This window comes from Nyctibius grandis, chromosome W (assembly GCF_013368605.1).
Source record: "Nyctibius grandis isolate bNycGra1 chromosome W, bNycGra1.pri, whole genome shotgun sequence".
NCBI lineage: Eukaryota > Metazoa > Chordata > Aves > Nyctibiiformes > Nyctibiidae > Nyctibius > Nyctibius grandis.
The window spans coordinates 18,234,907-18,257,910 of record NC_090694.1 but is presented as its reverse complement, the minus strand read 5'-3'; positions in this window follow the sequence as shown (position 1 = coordinate 18,257,910).

The window sequence follows — 23,004 nt, the reverse complement described above, 5'->3', positions numbered from 1 at the left end:
ATGGAATAAAACTGCACCACAGCTATTTAAGATGGGAAGGAAGAAAAATTTCTAGTAAAATCAACTCCTGCTAGTAGGAAAAGGGAGCTCTGCTTCCAGATCTTAATGGGAGTGTACTGGTTTTGGCTGGTATGGAGTTAATTTTCTTCATAGCAGCTCATATGGTGCTGTGTTTTAGATTTATGAACAAAACAATGCTGATAATACACTAATGTTGTAGTTATTGCTTAACAATGTTTGCATAGCATCAAGGCCTCTTTCTCATTCTGCCTCCCCAGGGAGTAGGCTGGGGGTGGGCAATAGGCCAGGACAGGACACAACCAGGCAGATGACCCGAACTAACCAAAGAGATATTCCATACCATATGACATCATGCTCAACAATAAACCAGAGAGGAGGGGGGTTTTAAGGAAGTTAGACATCTTTTCCTTGGGAACTGGCTGGGCATTGGTCTACCCACAGGAAGTGATGAGTGAGTACCTTTGCATCACTTGTTTTGTTCTTTTCTCTCTTCTTCCACTTCTCCTTTGCTTATTAAACAATTTTTAGCTCAACCCTTGAGGATTTTGCTTTAACTCTTCCATTCCTCTTCCCCCATCCCACAGGGGGTGGGGGAGTGAGCAAGGGGTCATGTGGAGCTTATCTGTGTGGATGAACTGCAACAGTCCTTTTTGGTGTCCAATGTGGGGCTTGAAGGGTTTGAGATGATAGATTTGTTTCAAGTGTAGTACACCAAATTTTTAGCCATTATAGCTGTTTAGTTATCAATTGGCAGGCTCCTGTGCTTGCCATGGGGCTTGCTTGCCTTATTGTATATTAGAGTCTAGTGCTCGTTAGTGGCTGCTTTTTGCTTTTGCTGCTTGCTGTACTGCTGCACTGCTTATCATCTTCCTCTGCTGTGCCTGGGAACATTTTGATAACAGCAATGGCCATGCACCTGTGCTGGCAGATGGCCAGGGCATTGCTGCTGTTCCTGTGCTGCTGTACTGGACAGGATGGAACTCTGGTCTGAACTCGAGTGGAAATGACTATGACCTGTGGATAAGTCCATGTGGGAGTAGGTACACCTTGAAGTATCTGTGGCCATGGATAAGTCCATGTTGCAGCAGGTACACCCCTAAGGGACTGTGGCCTGTGGCTAAGCCCATGCCGAAGCAGGGGCAAGGGGAGGAGTTCATTGAAGTATTAAACTCTATGGCCTGGTCCAAAGGGACCAGGGGTGGAGATTGTAATGGATATACCTTTAAATTGTTGTAAACCATGATTTGAGTTGCATGTTATAGGAAGTACTATAGCAGGAACCACCTGAACAAACAGAGGATGAGCCTCGCAAGAAGCAGTGCAAGTGCAGCAGTGACCCAACCTGAGCTGGCTTTGGCACCAAATAACTCCATGCAACACATCACCTCTCCTGTCCTGTGTGACCACTGTAACAGATGGAACCCAAGTCATGGACTAAATGAACTCAGTGGACATTTTATGGGCATTTTATGGACATTTTACAGACATTTTACAGAGGTGGCCCATAGATTAAGGGAGTCATGGTCAATGAGGATGTATTGGCTAGTGTGGGACCTGAGCATGATATAAATGGTATGGAATAAGAGGTGGAGATTGTACTGGTTTTGGCTGGGATAGAGTTAATTTTCTTCATAGTAGCTCATATGGTGCTATGTTTTGGATTTGTGCTGAAAACAGTGTTGATAACACACTGATGTTTTAATTATTGCTGAATAGTGCTCACACAGCATCAAGGTCTTTTCTACTTCTCACACTGCTGGGCCAGCAAGTAGGCTGGGGGTGAGCAAGAAGTAGGGAGGGGACACAGCTGGGACAGTTGACCCCAACTGACCAAAGGGATATTCCATACTATATGATGTCGCACTCAGCAATAAAAGCTCTTGCTTGTTTGCCCTTCTGATTCTCTCCCCCATCCCACTGTGGGGGGAGTGAGCAAGCAGCTATGTGGGGCTTAGCTGCCTACTGGGGTAGGGAGTTACAAAAAACAGTATATTATGGGACTATCCAATGTTATTAGATGAAATTCTGAGAGAAAACAAGTCCTAATTTCAGTTTCGCTATTTGGATTAGAGGAATGCTTATCTTGCTGCTTCTTTTCATGTCTGATTGACGGGTATGTTGTAAGATGTTAGACAGCTAGGAAAAAACAGTCCCCATAATATGCTCAGTGCAGTTCCCAGAAGAACACAATTTTAACTAGACTTGAAAGGAACTGATTATCCCCTTGAATCTTCACTGGACAGTGTCAGAAATATCATTAGGAAGGTACCACTAATACTGAAGTATTAGCTAAATGGAGCAGCTTCCAAAACAAAGTACCCACACAAAGCTTTGAGGCATCTGTTAGCTGGCTGTACTCTTGGCCACTGGCTACATTCTGCTACATAGGTGCTAAGAAAACTCAAATAGAGTTAGTACTTGATCTGTGCTGAAAATTGAATGATATTCCAGCATCACTGTGAAAGAGGCCATTAGTTCTACAAAAGCTATTATATAATTTCACTTAGACATGTCCCATTGCTGAAATATATTTGAATTAAATGAATTTCTGAATAAAAAAATATTTGGAGATTTTAATATGTGACATCAGGGTCAAAGTTTAGCATTCTGAATTCTGCTCCTTTCTTTTTTTAAAATAAAAAGAATGAAAATGTAGTTCACTTCTGTGGTGAGCTGACCTTGGCTGGCTGCTGGGTGCCCACCAAGACAATCTATCCCTCCCCCTCCTCAACAGGATAGGGGCAGAAAATATGACGATAAGCTCATGGGTCAAGATAAGGACAGGGAGATTACTCAACAATTACTGTCATGGGCAAAACAGACACAGCTTGGGGAAATTAATTTCATTTATTGCCAATTAAAAATAGAGTAGGATAGTGAGAAACAAAAATAAAACTAAGAACACCTTTCCTCCACTCCTCCCTTCTTCCCAGGCTCAGATTCACTCCTGACTCTTCTACCACCTTCCCTCACTCTGAGTGGCACAGGGGGACAGGGAATGGGGATTGCAGTCAGTTCATAATGCATTGTCTCTGCTGCTCCTTCCTCCTCACACTCTTCCCCTGCTCCAGCATGGCGTCCCATCCATGGGAGACAGGCCTTCATGACCTTCTCTAACGTGGGTCCTTCCCACAGGCCGTAGTTCTTCACAAACTGCTCCAGCATGGGTCCTTTCAATGGGATGCAGTCCTTCAGGAATGGACTGCTCCATCATGAGTCCCCCATAGGGCCACAGGTCCTGCCAGGCCCCTGCTCCAGCAGGGTGTCCTCCATGGGCTGTAGTGCATATATCTGCTCCAAGGGGGGGGTGTCCTCCACGGGATGTAGTGCATATATCTGCTCCAAGGGGGGGGTGTCCTCCACGGGATGTAGTGCATATATCTGCTCCAACGTGGTCCTCCATGGGCTGCAGAGGGACAACCTGCTTCACGATGTATATTGGGTCTGGCTGGGATGGAGTTAACTTTCCCCATAGCAGCTCTCATAGTGCTGTGCTCTGTATTTCTAGCTAGAATGGAGTTGACAACACACCAATGTGTTGGCTACTGCTGGGCAGTGCTGGCACAGCATCAAGGCTGTCTCTCCAATCCCCCCCACCCCCAAAGGCCAGTAGGCTGGGGGTGGGCAAGAGGTTGGGAGGGGACATAGCCAGGACAGCTGACCCAAAATGACCAAAGGGATGAAGGATAGAGTGTATGTAAACTGTTCACCTTTGTCGGTGTTGTGATGATGTGATTTTTATTGTGGTGTGAGGAATTCTTTTGCTGATGTAAATGAAGTTTGTGAAGATTGTAGATTGTGTGATGAATGTGTATTTTAATGACAGTTCTTAAATATGTGATTCACAGAGGCGAGGGGTGGAATGTATTCAGTTTACATGGCAAGGTTTTGGTACTGGGGGGCTGCAAGGGTGGCTTCTGTGAGAAGATACCAGAAGCTGCCCCCATGTTGGACACAGCCAGTTCCAGCTGGCTCCAAGAAGGACCTGCTACTGGTCAAAGCTGAGCCAGCAATGTTGGTAGTGCCTCTGTGATAACATATTTAAGAAAGGATAAAAAAGCACAGCAGCTCTGAGAGAGGAATGAGAAAAACGTGAGAGAGACAACCCTGCAGACACCAAGGCCAGTGAAGAAAGAGGGGGAGAAGGTGCTCCAGGTGCCAGAGCAGATATTCCCCTGCAGCCCATGTAGAATACCATAATGTGGTGGGTTGACCTTGGCTGGCCAACAGGTGCCCACCAAGCCCCTCTATCACTCCCCCCCATCCTATTGACTACTTTAAGAAAAGCCTGACAACAAATGGCTTAATAAAATAGCTATTTTAGTAAGATAGAATAAAAAGAGGAATATCGATAGCAAGTAAATCTGACATCCCTTCAGATGCTCAGAACCCTGTGTTCATGCAGCATCAGATGGACCCCAAATGGATTTTCCCATGCTATTCTGCGTGTATTCCTCTTTTTAATCTATCTTATTAAATGAGCTATTTTATTAATCCATTTGTTGTTGGGCCTTTCTTATTGAGCTCCAGAAAGAACCCTGCACTGTCTGTCTCTCTCTCACACCGCCCAGCACTGTGCCCTCCTGCTGCAGAACAGGATCCTTTCATTGTTTACGTATTGTACTGTGGATTGAAAATGCAGCTCTTCTATTAAATTCTTGTTTGTTTACCTGCTCGCTTGCTTTCAACACTATAGGCCTAATGGACTATACTGGGTCTGGCTGGGATGGAGTTAATTTTCTTCATAGCAGCCTGTATGGTACTGTGCTTTGCATTTGTGGATAAGTGCGTTGATATACACCAGTGTTTTGGCTACTACTGATCAGTGCTTGCACAACATCAAGGCTGTCTCTTTTTCCCACTTTGCCCCCCCATGGAGTAGGCTGGGGGTGGGCAAAAGACTGGGAGGGGACACAGCCAGGACAGCTGATCCAAACTGACTAAAGGGCTGTTCCATACCACATGACGTCTGACGTCGTGCTCAGCAATAAAAGCTCAGGGAAAGGAGGAAGGGGGAACATTTGTGGCTATGGCATTTATCTTCCCAAGTAACCATTATGCATACTGAGGTCTTGCTTTCCAGGAAGTAGTTAAACATCTGCCTGCTGATGAGAAGTAGTGAATTCATTCATTATTTTGCTTTACAGCTTTTCTTCACGTATTAAACTGCCTTTATCTTGATCTACGAGTTTTCTCCCTTTTGCTCTTTCTGTTCTCTTTCCCCCTGTCCTGTTGTTGGCAGGGTGAGCAAGCAGCTGTGTGGGTACTTAGCTGCTGGCTGGATTCAACCCACAGCATGGGCAAGTAAAATAAGGATGTTGTTTCATTCTAAACATATAGAAACTTCAGAAGCAGATTGACTGACAGCCAGTCATAATTTTGAGATGGAAATCAACAGGGAAAAGATATGAAATTTAACAGATCAGTACTGTAATAATGCTTTTTCTATTTTATAATATTTATAAATAATATTTTAAACTAAAAAAGGTATGCTTCTATGAAGTACAGTAATGTATATTTCATTCTTTAAAGGGTTCTTAAAGAATTGCCTATATTTGCCTTTTCTGTGAAAATACTGTTTTTTAATTTTTTTTTATTTTATGCTCTTATTTCTTATGCTCAGTAATAACATTATAGCTGTACTTTAAAGAAAAAATAAAATTAAATGGAAAAAATAATTTAAAGCGGTTTCAGCACAACTGTAATTTTTATCACTACTTTAGCTTAATTTTATAAAAATGGAGTTTAGTGATATTTGCATATAAAATGTTTGCCAAAATTGCTAAAACAATTATAATAAAACTGAGCTGTGAGATTATCTGTGTGTGTATGTACGAATGTAACAGAGCCCTATATCATCTTTCATATTTTGCCCTGCTGGCTATTCAGAACACTTTTTCCACCAATACAATTTAACTTGTGAAATAATTAATGTATGTTTCTTTCCCAATTTTATAATAAAATAAATACCTAATATTGATAAAATGCATGTCTGTCTTTGGACTCCTATTGTATTGGATTGTGTGGCAAGGTTTTAGTAGCCAGGGGGCTACAGAGGTGGCTTCTGTGAGAAGCTGCTAGAAGCTTTCCCCATGTCCGATAGAGCCAGTTCCAGATGGCTCCAAGATGGACCTGCCACTGGCCAAGGCTGAGCCAATCAGTGGTGGTGGTAGCGCCTCTGTGATAACATATTTAAGAAGGGGAAAAAAAACTGCTGCACAACAGCAGCTGGGAGACAGGAGTGAGAATATGTGAGAGAAACAACTCTGCAGACACCAAGGTCAGTGAAGAAGGAGGGGGAGGAGATGCTCCAGGCACCAGAGCAGAGATTCCTCTGCAGCCTGTGGTGAAGACCATGGTGAGGCAGGTTGTCCCCCTGCAGCCCATGGAGGTCCATGGTGGAGCAGAAATTCACCTGCAGCCTGTGGAGGACCCCCACACCAGAGCAGGTGGGTATGCCCAAAGGAAGCTGTGACCCCATGGAGAGCCCGTGCTGGAGCAGGCTCCTGGCAGGACCTGTGAACTCATGAAGGGAGGAGCCCACACTCGAGCAGGTTTTCTGGCAGGACTTGTAGCCCTGTGGGGGACCCACACTGGAGCAGTTTGCTCCTGAAGGACTGCACCCTGTGGAAAGGACCCACACTGGAGCAGTTCATGAAGATCTGCAGCCTGTGGGAAGGACCCACGTTGGAGATGTTTGTGGAGGACTGTCCCCCTTGGATGGGACCCCACATTGGAGCAGGGGAAGAGTGTGAGGAGGAAGGAGCAGCAGAGACAACATGTGATGAACTGACCGCAACTCCCATTCCCCATCTCCCTGCGCTGCTCAGGGGGAGGAGGTAGAGAAATCAGGAGTGACGTTGAGCCCGGGAAGAAGGGAGGGGTGGGGGGGAGGTGTTTTTAAAATTTGCATTTATTTCTCATTATCTTACTGTGGTTTGATTGGCAATAAATTAAATTAATTTCCCTGAGTTGAGTATGTTTTGCCTGTGATGGGAATTGCTGAGTGATCTCCCATCCTTATCTCGACCCATGAGCCTGTCATTATATTTTTTTTCCCCTGTCCAGTTGAGGAGGGGAGTGCTGGAGTGGCTTGGTGGGCACCTGGTGTCCAGCCATGATCAACCCACCACACCTATTTAAAATCTTTAAAGTCTTTTAAATTCCTATTTCTATGCTTCTCAGGAAGTTCAGTTGATGAAAAGGTTCCTCTTTTGATCTTGATCTATTTTAATCTGGGTATTATGGTGATGGGCATAGAATAAGGCTCTGTGCAGCACAACCCTTTAGTGATGAAAGAATTAAAAATGGCACAGCAGTACATAGTTGTAAATATTTTTTTAAATGCTCAAGACCATACAGTACACATAATCTAAACATTTTCATTGTTGCAATATAAATGACTTTGAGAGCTCTGAATGTATTTGTGTACCATAACATTTTTGGAAAATGCATTGCTCAAACTTTTGTGATGATGGCAATAGCTGACTACAAAGTTCCTTCAGACTTATTAAAACAAAATAGATGGCAGATCCTTCCCATGAGGGTTGGGTCAAGTAAATCCAGTCAATATGATTAATCATGGCTATAAACAGTGGTTCGGGCTAAAGGTACAATAGAAGGCAATTGCTTGAGATGAATGCTATTGCTCTGCAGGCTCGGACTTTGCTTGACTTCTTCAGAGCCAGGACAAAATAAACAGAGTAAACATTAAAACACCAACCAGCACAAATCACTGGAATTGTGAGAATGTACTCATTGCTGTTTGACATCTTTAAACTGCCAGTGTTTATGGAGGAACTAGGAAAAGTGTAAAGCTGTTAAAACATTGTAGAATATTTTCCTCCACCAAGAAGTACTTTATTTACAAAATATTGAAATATTCTTATTTTAAACAAGCAGTATTGCTAACACTCAATATATTAAAAACATGCATCAGATATATAAATAATTAAAATGTTAAACTTTAAAACAAACAAAAAACCCCTCTCAACACACTGTGTTGTTGCAAACATTCAAGGACAGATGTCTTTCCAGGGCTACTTGTCCAGGCACAGTGGTGGGAGAGAGGCACATCCAGATCCTGTCTGAAACAGTTTTGGAGACAGTGAATTGCAGTCTGGTAGTTCTTGTTTCGTTCCATGGACTGTTAGAAGTCCTCAGCTCCAGACAGCTGGAGTTTAGGGAGATGAATCCCACTTTGGACCCATTTGTGACTGTGCAACAAGATCAGTTGCAGTCTCATTTAAGACAGGCATCCTCTGGCAGAGCCAGACATCTGCAAAGTAGGTGGAGCTAGTCACCCCAGGCTGTCCTCATCACTAACAGGCACTTTCAGAGCACGATTCATACAGTCTATTTCAGATGCCTACCTTAGCATGAGAAGAATTATCGCCTAAAATTATGTCTATGTTTGGCCAAATGATCCCCACCTCTGATTTCCTTTTGGTCAAGGTCACATCTGATGGGTTGTAAATTTAAGTCATGTATGAAGTCCCACATTTTCCCATATGATTAAATGTTTTATACTTTAAGGATTATATGTTACATACAACTTATGGTTCAAGCTCTGATCTTGGTAATTTCGCTGCAGATTCCAGTGGAGCTATTGCATTGCAAACAAGGCTCTTCTTCCATAAAGAAATCCAGGGCTTGAATGCGTTTAAAAAGGCTAGAGATAGCAACTTTCACCATAGTGTCAGGCAAATACTCTCATGGCATTTATAATGAAGAATGGGAGTATCTTTGTTACTAATGCACATTAAATATTTTATATATATACTTGTCACTATGAGCACATGAGTAACATTTTCATGTATCTGTTGCTTTTATACTATACTATAATATTTCATAATGGGAAAGGATAATGTGTGTGGGTTACCTCTTAATTCAGAAATATTCATACACTGCTCTTCAGTTTTATAATAATTCTGAAAAAATGGCTAAATATTCAAAACTGGGCAATTAATTAATTAATTGCAAACTTTATTCGTGTTTGTAGACTTTTGTTTTGCTAATGGGACTCCTTTCTCTGGCCCATTTGTTTCACATGAGACTCTCGTTTTCCCCTGTTCTCTGACAACACAGGAAATCTGTTTATATAAATGAAAAAGCTGGTTCAGTCAATGGCATTTCAAACAAGGAAGCAGAGTCTGTACTTTGGAGCTGTACATAAACAGAATTTGAAGAGGTAACAATGAACTAAACCATATTTACACAAGCATTTGTAATAATAGCTCACAAGCTTCACAGAATGTTTTATTATTAACTCAACTGCATAATTATTTTGTCACTTGGTATCTTACCCATCCTATGAATCTTCCTGATAGATAGGAAATCTAGTACATTTTGCCATCATCTTTCACATTATGCACACATCTGCTGCTCTACTAGAGGGATGTAACATCTAAGGATTCTTTAAAATGCTTTATTATTTTTTAAGCCTATACGACCGCACATTAAAATTAAAATGAAAAGCCTTGCACCATATATTACTTGATGAGCTTTACAGAAATTGTCATAATTGTGTGGGGATTTTTTAATGATGACTTCTTGTAAAATACCTTTGGTAGTGAGAGATCAAAGCAAAACAGAGATGTCTGCTACAAGATGATAATTCAGGTAAACACATTCAATGATAAAAAATGCAAATGCTGAAATGTGACTGACTTTGCTTCTACTTAATGTTTACTTTCCCTGTTTCAGAAAATTTCTGTTTCAGAAAATGCAGTTACTTAAAGGAGACTTAGCTGAAAGTAAAAATCACTGAAAGGAAAATCGGCCTGGTTTAGGCCAAACCAGGACACCCTGCCAAAGTAATGACAAGTTCAAGCCAATTTCAGACCTGCTATAAAATAAATCAAAACTGCTATGTCATGTCATTTCCATTTTTTTTAACTTAACCTAGATCTCAAATGGTAAACATTTCTCAAAGGTTTCATCTAGTCACCTTTCTACTGTGCTCCATAAACATGAGAAGGAGCTCAAAAGAAATTATCCTAAGTATATATTTCTTTTAAAAAAATCCAACATTAATTAAAACTGTGCAAGAACATACCATCCTTGTTTCCTGTATGTACTGGTTTTGGCTGGGATAGAGTTAATTTTCTTCATAGTAGCTCATATGGTGCTATGTTTTGGATTTGTGCTGAAAACAGGGTTGATAACACACTGATGTTTTAGTTATTGCTGAGCTGTGCTTACACAGCGTCAAGGCCTTTTCTGCTTCTCACACTGCCCTGCCAGCAAGTAGACTGGAGGTGCACAAGAAGTTGGGAGGGGACACGGCCGGGACAGCTGACCCCACCTGACCAAAGGGATATTCCATACCATATGATGTTGTGCTCAGCAATAAAAGCTGAGGGAGGAAGGAGGAAGGGGGGGACGTTCAGAATGATGGCATTTGTCTTCCCAAGTAACCATTATGTGTGATGGAGCCCTGCTTTCCTGGAGATGGCTGAACACCTGCCTGCCGGTGGGAAGTAGTGAATGAATTCCTTGTTTTGCTTTACTTGTGCACACGACTTTTGCTTTACCTGTTAAACTGCCTTTATCTCAGCCCACAAGTTTTCTCTTTTACCCCTCTGGTTCTCTCCCCCATGCCACTGCAAGGGAGTGAATGAGAGGATATATGTGGGGCTTATCTGCTGGCCAGGGTTAAACCACAACACTGTATGACAGTAACTCCAATTTCTGTGCATATTGTGTATTCCATAAGTGTAATGTATTACTAGAATTTGGCTTTTTAAATCAATAAATTTCCCTTTCTAGGGAATTCTTTTAGAAAACAGACATAAAATTGAGACTGTAATAGTATAAGCAGAGAGGTGAAATTACACTCCAGCAGAGAAAGAGAGAAATAGACACTGAAACAGAGTGATAGACAGCTAGACAACCATTATATATCTATATTGAAATACACTTATTCACAATAAGAAACACACATATACCCACAGTCACACAAAACATCATACTAATTTTCATTTATAGGAATCACAGTACTGGCAGGGACTGTCATTCTCACACTTTATGCTGTACAAATACTTTCCCAAAGAGGAAAATCTGTTTCTGGAGAATAAGACAGAGCATCCCTCAGGCATGGTATGAAGCCCTTTTACTAGCAAGGTGTCCTGGTTTGGCCTAAAACAGACCAATTTTCCTTTCAGTGATTTTTACTTTCAGCTAAGTCTCTTCCAAGTAACTGCACTTTCTGAAACTAACTGCATGTTTTGCAGACAGTCTCTGCTTCTAGGACTGATAACGCTCAAAGTTTATAGTTATCATTGAGGCACCGGTAGGGATGATATGCAGAAAGGCTCTTGCTGTACTTATTGTTAGAGAAACCAAGGTCACTGCTAAATTCCTCACTGATTACGAGTGAAGAGCTGTAGAAGGGTCGCACCTGCAGGGAGGAGCAGACAGGGCAGGTGACCCAAAATTGACCAATGAGGTATTCCATCCCATACACATCATTCTCAGTATAAAGTGTGGGGATCACGAGGGTCTCGGCCCCCTTCTGCTATGGTCGGTGTCCAAAGAGGACTCTCTCCGTTTTCCTGCTGCCCCCGATCCCAATCCGATCTGTGCATCCCTGAATCCAGTTCCTGTCCATCACTTGGCCTTCCCAGAGCCTGCCCTGCAGTGCCGGTGGTGATGTGATTGTCATCGGGGGAGCTCAATCTTGGTTTTGTATATATTTGTATATATCTAATTATTTATATTATTATAGTTCATTAAAACTGTTTTAACTTTCCAACCCATAAGTCTCTCTCCCTTTTCCCTTTCCCTTCTGGGGGCAGGGGGAGGGTTAACAGAGAGCATCTGCCACAGGTTTAATAGCCAGCCCAGCCTTAAACCATGACACAAGGTCATATCCACCCCTCCAGCAGATGACATGGATAGAGCAGGACTGCCATTGAAGGCAGTAGGATTAGAAAGAGCAATGGAAAGCTCAAATAGCACCAAAAATACCTTCTCTGGACACAGTTATTTGATGCCTTGTAAGTCTTACAATGGGCTTTTTCAGAGCTAGAAGCATGTGATGGATCCATTTAGGGAACTTCTTTTTAAACAGACATAAAACTCCTTTTTTCAGCCTCTCAGCATTAAGGTGGCATATGCTAAAATCATTATATATTTAGGTATATAGAAATTTTACAAGCCACAGATGAAATTTCTTCTCTGTTTTTGGGGCATATTCAGTTAGAATATCTAGATGGTATTCACATTTGGGGGAAAGGGAATAATTTTCGGATACTTGTTTTTAAATGGTAGGAGTTTTTTTTTTAACAAATCCTCAAGGAGATGAATCAATAGGTAACAGGAAGGTTAGATGATCACAGGGACACATTAAATTATTGCTTCAGTGTCATTTATATATTTTATCTGTTAACTCTTGTATTTCATTATGTATTGGGTTTGTGTGGCAAGGTTTTGGGAGCAGGGAGGCTACAGGGGTGGCTTCTGCGAGAAGCTGCTAGAAGCTTCCCCCGTGTCCGACAGAGCCAATGCCAGATGGCTCCAAGATGGACCCGCCCCTGGCCAAAGCTGAGCCAATCAGTGACAGTGGTAGTGCCTCTGTGATAACATACTTAAGAAGGGGAAAAAAACCTGCTGTGCAACAGCAGCTGGAAGAGAGGAGTGAGAATATGTGAGAGAAACAACTGTGCAGACACCAAGGTCAGTGAAAAGGAGGGGGAGGAGGTGCTCCAGGCACCAGAGCAGAGATCCCCTGCAGCCCCTGGTGAAGACCACAGTGAGGCAGGTTGTCTCCCTGCAGCCCATGGAGGTCCAAAGTGGAGCAGATATCCACCTGCAGCAAATGAAGGACCCCACACAGGAGCAGGTGGATGCGCCTGAAGGAGGCTGTGACCCTGTGGGAAGTCCACACTGGAGCAGGTTCCTGGCAGGACCTGTGACCTTGTGGGGGACACACACTGGAGCAGTTTATTCGTGAAGAACTGCACCCTGTGGAAAAGGAGGGAGACTAGTGGGTTAAAATTAAACAGATTTAATAAAATAAAGAAATCAGTATCAACAATAACACAAAACACACAAAAGTGTACTTAGCTACAGTTGCAGCAGGTTCCAGGAATACCAATCACTGGCATTGCAGAGAGAGAGAGAGAGAGAGCAAGCTTAAACATATACCCCACAAAATGTGCTGGCTACTGTGAACCCAGTTCTGAAGTGCCCCACACTGTTCCCAAAATCAGGGCAGTGGGGCCAACCGTATTGGAGTTGAGAATGACAAATCTCATCGTGGTGATAACCAGGCCTCTTTGGGTATCTGCCTAGCAGCTCAGGCCCATCTCCCTCCAGCTCCCACCAAATTAACTGAGTCTCCTCAGCTCTGAATGTCTCGGAGGCAGCGCCTGAGCAGAGCACAGACAAGACCTAGAGATCTTGCCCACATGCATTACTTGAAGTAACTTTTCTTCACTGAGAGGGTGGTCAGTCACTGGAACAGACTCCCCAGGGAAGTGGTCACGGCACCAACCTTGTCACAGTTCAAGGAACATCTGGATGACCCTCTTAGTCATATGATTTATTTTTAGGTAGTCATGCGAGGAGCAGGGAGTTGGACTTGATCCTTATGGGTCCCTTCCAACTTGAGATATTCCATGATTCTATGAAGTATCTGCTTAATCCCACTGACTCTCCAGGTGCTTAAGCACTTTTTTAAAGTTAAGCAAGTACTCTTCCTGAAACAGGGTTGTTTTCCTGAGTTGGAGTCTTCAACTATTTAAAGCAGTCCTCGGTACTATTGTAAAAAGTACGTGTATTGTGCATTTGAAATTAGGTTCTGCTTTTGTAGGCTTACATATTAATTGGCTGCTTCTTTTTCTCAGATTATCTGAAGAAGGTAGATCAAATCACAGTCTAATGTATTAATAACTCATTTGTTTGAATATTGCTCTTGACTGAGTATTTCTTATTCAAGAAAAAAAACACAAACAGTTCTGAGGGTCTATATGTTCCTTGGACTGCAGGGTGGGCAAAATAAAATCAGGAGGCAATGTTTCTAAAATAAAACTGTAAAAACTTATTCTCATAAAGTGTCAAAGATGTTTTGCCTGAAGCTACCAACCAAGGCAGGTGCAAGAAGTGAATTCGTCTCTCTTTCCAAATTTGTGTATTTTCCACCTACATTCCTCCTTCAGAGTCCCATAATGGTTCCTACTTTAGGTATCATATGCAGAAAAGTCAGTGAACTGTAGGAAAGACTTAAATAGTGAGCTCATCTCTCTACTAACTCTGGATTATTGTTGACTGCCTAGTCTATTTTTCCCCCTGTAGTTAGTTACTTTTTAAAAAGGCATAAGAAATTAGGATTTTTACCCCCCTTTTAAAATGGAGCAAATTCAACAGTGTAGAATGCATAATTGAGAAAATATCCTGGTGGTGGATTGACCCTGGCTGGCAGGTAAGCCCCCAACCAGCTACTCGCTCACTCCCCCACAGCAGGATGGGGGAGAGAATCGGAAGGGGAAAAGCAAGAAAACTCATGGATGGAGATAAAGGCAGTTTAATAAATGAAGGGGAGGGAAAGAAAAAAACAAGTGATGCAAAAGCAATCACTCACCACCAACAGATCAATGCACAGCCAGTCCCCAAGCAATAGCTACCTTGGAAAAATGCTACCTCCCCTCCAGTTTTATTGTTGAGCATGATGTCATACGGTATGGAATATCCCTTTGGTCAATTGGGGCCAGCTGTCCCAGCTGTGTCCCCTCCCAACTTCTTGCCCACCCCCAGTCTACTCCCTGGAGGGACAGAGTGAGAAAGAGAAGGCCTTGATGCTGTGCAAGCACTGTTCAGCAACAGTTAAAATGCTGGTGTGTTAACACTGTTTTGGTCACCAATCTAAAACCCAGCACCCTAAGGGCTGCTATGAAGAAAATTAACTTCATCCCAGCCAGACCCAGTACAATCCTTTTTTAATACTTTCCTTGATAACTACAGAAAAAGTTTGCAATAAAATGAAAGGTGTGCTAAAAAAAGATTTGGTGGGGGTGTGTGTATAAAAATACTTTTACTTCCTGTAAAGTTAAAATGGTACTATCATTTGCATTCATCATATTTAGGAAATTTGAAATTTCAAATTCATTGTAGCCAATTAATTTTCAGTGAATTTTCTTTATTATTTCAGATATATATATGTAGTATTAATCAGATTTAAACACAATCACAGGCACAAACAAGGAAATATCTCTTTGCAGAGCTGAAAGACTACAAGCAGATGACACACTACACAATTAGTGCAGTGATACACTATTTTTTATACAAGAAAAGACAAATGAAATCTTTAATGTTCATCTAACACACAATGGTATTTAGTTTCTAGGCTGCAGAACTTCCCATAATATATACATTATAAATTCTTCAGATAAAGTTTTATAGTCTATAAGATTATATTAGCTACGTCAAAAAAAAATCCTGAAGTAAATTTAAAAATACAAAGATATGCTAGACAGACAAAAATAATTTAAAAATATTTATACAATATACATCTATTCACTCCAAATTACATTGGCTGAGACAGCCTACCAAACCTGAAGTCATGATGTGCCCTGCAGTACAGGGCTGTTAATAGCAGCTTACTACTTCTCTTGGGTTTGCTAAGACATCAACCTAAGAGTTGTCTAGCTCTAATCATTGGGCTTGTCAGGAATGCAGATCTGCTTGCAATATCCTGGCTTCCTTAGGATGGGCTACTGCCTGTTATGACAGCTGTCATACATTTCAGGGGTTTTTTTTCTATTGTGGAAAACACAGCATTAAAAGGTCATTAAAAATGTCTTTAGGTGAAATTAAAGATGCGACATAAGCCACCAGGACTCAGCCATTCAAAGTTATGACTGAAAACCCATTATTACCTCATTCTTTCTTGTCTATATCTTCTAGGCATAAGCATGTGATTTTAAGGATTATATAGTTCAGCTTATGTAATAGTATAAATTTCTTTAGCCATAAATTTATTGGTACAAAAATCTCAGTCACACCAAGGACCTGGAAGGATCCTAGAGCAGGAAAAATTAATTCTTCTGCTGAGAAGGCAGTGTACAGATTGGAAATAGCCTTTAGGTATTGACTGCATCCCTCTCACCAGGAGAGGCCATGGGGGCCCAAGCCTGTGAGCCTGGCAGCCTGCAGGTATCACGGGCTTGGAGGTGAGTGCCTCTCTGGAGGCACAAGGCCCTTCAGGCTCAAAGCCCTTGGTAGGCAGAGGCTAATGAGGAGCATTGCTTTAGTGCTGCTGTCAGAAATAAATACTTTTGCCATGATGGCAGTACGTGATGTTGAGGAATTTTTATTGTATCACTTGAGGTGAATTAAACACATGATTGTGTGTAATGAACAATACATTGGACAGAGTCCTACCACCATAAGTGATTCTACAAGGAGTCTGTCAAGATGTGTCATGAGCTGATTCCTTAACATACACTTGCACCAGCACCAATCATGCGAGTGTTGGCATGGGGCACCTCAACTCAGCACCATCCCCCAGCCCAGCTCTGCTGCCCAAATGTGGCCCAGGATGTCTACAAGACAATGCTCCTTTCTTATCTCATCAATAAGGGAAATTTCACTCCTTTACAGGGAGTAGTTCTCTCTCTGGTATTCCTGCTTCCAGACAGTTAACCCCTTCTGCAGTTAGGCCTTCTTGCCCTCCAGGCCAGTTCATTCCTTGGTCAGGAATTACCATTGCTGAGCACTTACAATTTGAATTTCCCCTTCAGTGAAAAAACAAAGGTGATCCAGCAGTTTTGGATTCAACCCTGAACAGCAGCCCAGGTCAGACTGTACAGAGATAAGGCTCCTCCAGACTATTGCCAGAATCTGAGCTAGATTTCAGGGCTTTTATCTGGTTGTTTGTCTCTTTTTACCCAGTCCTCTCACTGTGATGGTTCAAGCATGCCTGTCTGTAAGGCGGCTACTGGCTCCTGGCAGGCTAAGGGTTCTGCACTCAGCTTGCGACCAGCCTCAGGGTCCAGTTTCTGGGTGCCACCTGGGCTTACTCTAGTCCGATCTGGGGCAGCATTTCCATTGACTCTGTTCTGGAGGCAATACAGGGTGGCCAGAAGGTGGCTGGGGAAGTTCACTCCTTGGCATAGCAATTAGCTAGCCATTTTCCTACAGTACTGCCAACACTTGGAGTCCGGATGGCAGTATCTCTTCAGCTAAATTACTTGGAAATTTTTTTTCCCTAATAGAACACTCTGTATGATTGGTAACTGTAGTTAGAAAAGCCATATTTATTCATAGTTCTCCATTATTTTAGATATTCAACTGTTTACATCTAAACAAAACCCAGCTGAGCTCAACTCAGTGTAAGGAAACACAGAGGGCCAAATTTAGATCTGACTTACTGAGTATGATCAGCTTGCATTGCAACCATTTCATTCATACAGAATGGTTATTGTAAATGTATACATCTAATTTTATTTTACTTGCACCATTTTTACCCAGATGTAATTCTATTGACTTTAATAGAAATAAGCCAACTTTACATTACTGCGATGATGATTAGACTTTGGCCCAAATAATCAGTATTGGATGTAAGATTTTTAGATTAAAATCGCCTGAATTTCTTTCACCACAGTAGGAAAAAAAACAAAAGGGATATTTTGGCATATGGTTTCCAAACACAAATTCAGTCCTAGTTCCAAACAAGCAAATTGATAAATTACATTACTCTCAAATAAATCTAGTCAAAAGTGGACATTTTATCTTAAGGAAAAGGAAAAAGATGGAGAGAACAAGTTATTTTCTTTAGGAGATCAAAACATGTTGTGGAAAACAAGAAAATAAACTTAAATGGTGGTGTAATCCCCAAAGAAAAATCTCCAGTAATATTGTGCCCACAGCAGATAGATCGCAAACATGTAAATAATTTTATCCATAAATAACTCAAGATTACAAGAAATTGATTTAAATAGTTTTATTCTGACTTAAACAGGATGATTTGAAAAAACAAAATTATGACAGACTAAGAGCCCAGCTTTATAAAAACTTTTAGCTGTGCTGATTTGAAAGGATTATTTCAGGAATGAGAAAGAAGAAAGGAAGAGAGAAAGAGAGGAGAGAGAATTTCTGCTTGGTAATATGAAAACAAGGATGGAGAATGTGGCTATGCATCATGCCTACTCTCATAACTCCAGTATTGTCACATTAAAGCATCACCATATGAAAAGGGGGCATATTATACACACACTCCTCAACTCAGATTAATTCTTGTGAATGTTTCTGAGCATATTATTAAAACAATGCTTCCTAATGTAGTTTTTCTGGGCATTTGTATTATGCTCATTGGTATGATAGATGACCTTTTGGAGTCTGTGTTATAGTCTCAATTAGTGTCTCAATTCGATACCTGATTATATGGCAATGGAAACCATTACCTTTAAAAAAACAGTACTCCCTGTAGCAGATCTGTTAGGATGTGTGGAGAAGCAAGCCACTACATCTGGTACCAGGTTGCACAGCTTGCGCTGCCATTCTCCCCTCTCCTCACCCTGCAACAAGCACTCCACAAACACCAGTATGTTGGGCTGCACAAGGTGCTATGCAGGCAAGACCTATGTGGGGAATATCCATCACGTAGCTCTCCATCCTTGGCCAGTGAAGCAAGTGGTCTGGCTATGCCAGACACCCTGAACTGGTGCATCTAGCTCCTCACGTAGCTGCGTCACGGCCACATACTGCTATACTCCAAAGAGAAGTATACTTTACTTGTGACTTCCCCAGAGAAGAAACATTCCATGACCACAGCATTCTGCACATACAGACATGTCATACAACACATATGTATAGTGGGTATTGTGTCAGCCAGCTGTACATCAGTGACAGGATAAGAGGCAGTGGACACAAACTGGAACATAGGAAATTGTGATTATATATACAGATATTTTTATTACTTTTTTTTACCATGAAGGTGAGCGAACACTGGCACAGGTTGCCCAGAAAGGTACTAGCATCTCCATCCTTGGAGTTTTTCAAAGCTCGGCTGGACATGGCCGTGAGAGCAGCCTGATCTAACTGGACTGCTCTGAGCACAGGGTTGGACATGGCCTCCAGAGGTGCTTTCTAACATAAAATATTCTATGATTCTGTGAATTATTTTAATCAGAATAGTGTGTGTAGCACTTTCAATTGGCATTCACATATAAATAATGTGCAGCTCTCAGGACAATTCTGCCTATGAGTTTTCCCACCTTTCCTCATATTACAGCATTGAACAGCCTTGAGCTGCATCTTTGGCTGTGGTTGGGGCAGTGGCATCAAGCCACAAACATTTACTGTCCAGTAGGCAGATGGATGTTCCTCATACTAAACAAAGATGATCTTTGTACTGTGCCATCTAGTAAGGTTCTCTGGTGCCCTCCCCACCATTAGGTAGCTGCGGTTATTCTCCACCAAAGCTGATTTTCTTCATGATCCCTTTTGCAGAACTAAGCTGGCTCTGCATCAGTAGTACACATAGTGGTATCCATCCCAGCATCTACAGTGACAGCTATCATCAGTCACTCTGAACCATGCCATATTGTACATTGGCTTTTCTTCTTCTAGCCGCCAAATCATATAATTGCAATCATAATTCTACAACCATTTAATTCGCCTGAAATGCAAGGAATAAACAGTAAATCACTCTGCAGGTTTCTGCAACCTTCTGTGTTCACCAAAACCAGCAAATAAACTTTTTTAACACCCTACATAAATGGATCAGAACCTACATAACACCCTACATAAATGGATCAGGGAGCAGGAAGGGCTGGGAAATCTTGGCTTGGAAAGCTGGAGTCTTCTATTTATCGACAGGTCAAGAATAGTTCATATAGCTAAGATATAAGTGCTTTTTTATACTTTTAATTTTAGCCTCAGAGGTGTCATCTTTGCAGTGGGTGGGGGGAGTGGAGGGAGAGGAAGAGGAGAAAAATAGAAAAACAAAGCAAAGATTTTATTTTACAGGAACAGCATAACTAATCTCAGAGTCACAGTAACAGTAAGAGGAGATCATGAACTGATGATTATTAGGATCTAACCAGAGTCTTGTAGGTTAATTTCAGTTAATATGATTATTTTAATCTTGTGGTGCTCCATTTGCAAAAATCACTTATTTTCTGGATTTTTCTATCAAATCATATCAGGCCTCCACTTCCCTCCATAAACATTTATTTGTTAAGAAGTAACCATTTCTATATGCCTACTTCCAAGTCATCTGATATAGCTCCTGAGCTCTGCAAGGCCATTATCAAAACTATAGCATGAAGGGACACCTGCAAACACACAGAGAGTGAGAAACATGCTGCACAACAAATGCCCTTCACTCTAGGAATTATAGATACTGTCATAAAGATTTCTGCTCCTTTCCTTCTCTTTGTGCCAGGTCATGAAAGCACAGCAGTGATTCCACAGTATGACCTATTATATGTATTAGTAATTATTAGGCTTTTCAGACTACAGACCAGAAGAGCATATGACTCAATTATAAAACCATAATAGTTGACTTCTTGTGCTACTTTATAAGTAGCACTATCAATTTAAGTACAGAATGGTTCCATACAGCATATTTCCAAGGACTGGTACACTCCAAAAGAAGGTGGTCTAAAAAAGTGCAGAAGGACCATGGCAATGATATCCTTGACAGGAAGCAAGTAAATTTTGCAATTAAGCATGTAAACAAAGAAGTCCATTATTACCAGTGCCCCTGTCTAATCATGACCAGAATAAATAAAATATAAAATATAGCTCTTTCCCCAAAAAGCTTACAATTTTAAAAAAGGAAAAAATGGGTAAGATGAGTGGAAAACGAGCCATTATTGCTCAGCATGATGATAAATAGCAGGCATCTTGTCAAGGCCAAACAAAATCATCTCAGGGACTGTCTACCTACTGAACGCCATTTTCAGATAATGAAGGTACAGGCCTAGAAAGTTCGCTGCACATATCTGCTTTCCACTGATTTTTTCCCCAGACTGTGTGCAGTACAGTTCCTAAAATTTCTTCAGCATAATATCTTGAGAAGGTTGTGGTGTTTTTTTTTTATCAGTGGCTGTTTCTTGCTAAGATACTTTTAGGTATTAGTGGCAAAAAAAATTCCCCTTCTGACAGAGTGGCATGATGCATATTAATTAATACAGTTAAGTTTTGTAGCAATTTCTTTATCATAGGTTTCTGATGCTTTTTACTAAAAAAAAAAATTTGAAATGGCCTGCAGTCCTATGAGTTTTTAGAACAGGCTTAATTCCAGCTCAGTATTAGGTTCAGTAAGTGAAAAGCTGAGCAGTGTGTACTGATAATTACAGTGTAAACATTTGATAAATATTCCTTCTTTTTATCCTTTGTCCTTTTCAAATATGAAAGGTTGTAATTTACATGTACAGTAGTTCCTAATTGCCTCTTCACAAAACCTGCTTGTTTTATATATTTTCAATTTTCTTTTGGGAAGAGGTGGAGCAACATTTCTACCCTCATCTACATGTCTTCTGTAAAACAACACTCCCTTCAAAATCACCCCCCCAACTTCCTCCCCACAAAAAAATAGAGCCACAGCCAAGGTTATGCATCTGCTGGTGAGCTCAAGTGATAATTCTACTGAACTCCATTTTTAATTCCAGAATAGTTATCTGTAAACATATGTGTGCATACATATTTTACATATTTTGTGCAAAAGCATAGTTTGTTTGTTTTTCTGTTTTATAACTATTCTGAGACTTTGGAGGGGGGTGGTTTGTTTTTTACAGCAAAGTATGGCTGTAGGAATGGTTATGTTTGGGCTCCATATGCAGGTTCCAGTCATATATTGAAGCTGGACAATAAAGCAGGGAAAAAACAGCTGATACACAAAAAGGACTGTCTAGACAGTGCCCCATCAGTCTGGCTAAATTTGGTGCTGGCATTCCCAAAGGGACTGTAATATAATTGTTCTGGTGTCTGCGTTCATTCTCCCTGTCAAACACCATCCCAAATATAGATCCTTTTTTCAATACAATAGGCCCAAACTCTGTACCATTAGATGGAATCAGCTTTGAAACAACAATCTAAGCAAATATCTCCTAAAGCACAAAGCCCCCGTTCTTTAATTGCTGGAAGGAAAAAACACATCATTCTTTAATCAAAATGGAATTAATTTGATTTTCAAACAAAATAAAATTATTTTAATTAGGAAACTAAAACTAATTTGGGGAAAAAAATCCTGAAAATATAGTTTTGCATGGGCACAGAGCAAAGGCATCTTTTTCTGTATGTTTATTAACCACTCAAAGAAAATGTAACAGAAACTCAGAGATTTGAAAGTGTAATGATAGCTATGAATCATAAATTCTAATGAAGGAAAAAATGTAATAGAAAAAGAAAAAAGTGTTAATGAGAAAAAAGCAAGGAAAAATGCTGTCATTTTACCCTCTCACAATTAAAAGGAACCAAAGGTTATTTCTGTAAAGAGGCTATCTATCTCATTTATTTGGATTTTTTGATAGTTCAAAAGATATTTGATAAATACTAGAAGCCTAAACTTAACTTGAATAAAGCTCATTCTATATATCTTGTAAAAATATGTGAAAAACCTGTAATAATCTATGAACATTTTATCAAGGAAATCAAGCACAAATTTGGAGCTTCAAAGAAAAAAAAGGAATTAAGAATATTGTTTATATCACAGATGTCCACAGACACAAACATAGAAGTCAAAATGTGCAAATAAAATGCAAAGAAGTAAAATGCCTACTTCAGGAAAGTAAAGTACAGAAAATATGTTTGCAATTTGACCGTATTTAGAGCTATGTGTTATCTTTTTTGCTCTTTTGTTCTTTTATTTCAAGAACAATTTATTTAAAGACCTTTAGATATAAATAGGAGTGAAACATGATTTTAAACATTTTACCAAAGTTGTAAGCAAATAATATAAAACTCTTCCGCCAGTCTTGCAGTTCTGACAAATAGTAGCCAGAAGTCTAAAGTATGCCAACAACCCAAACACCA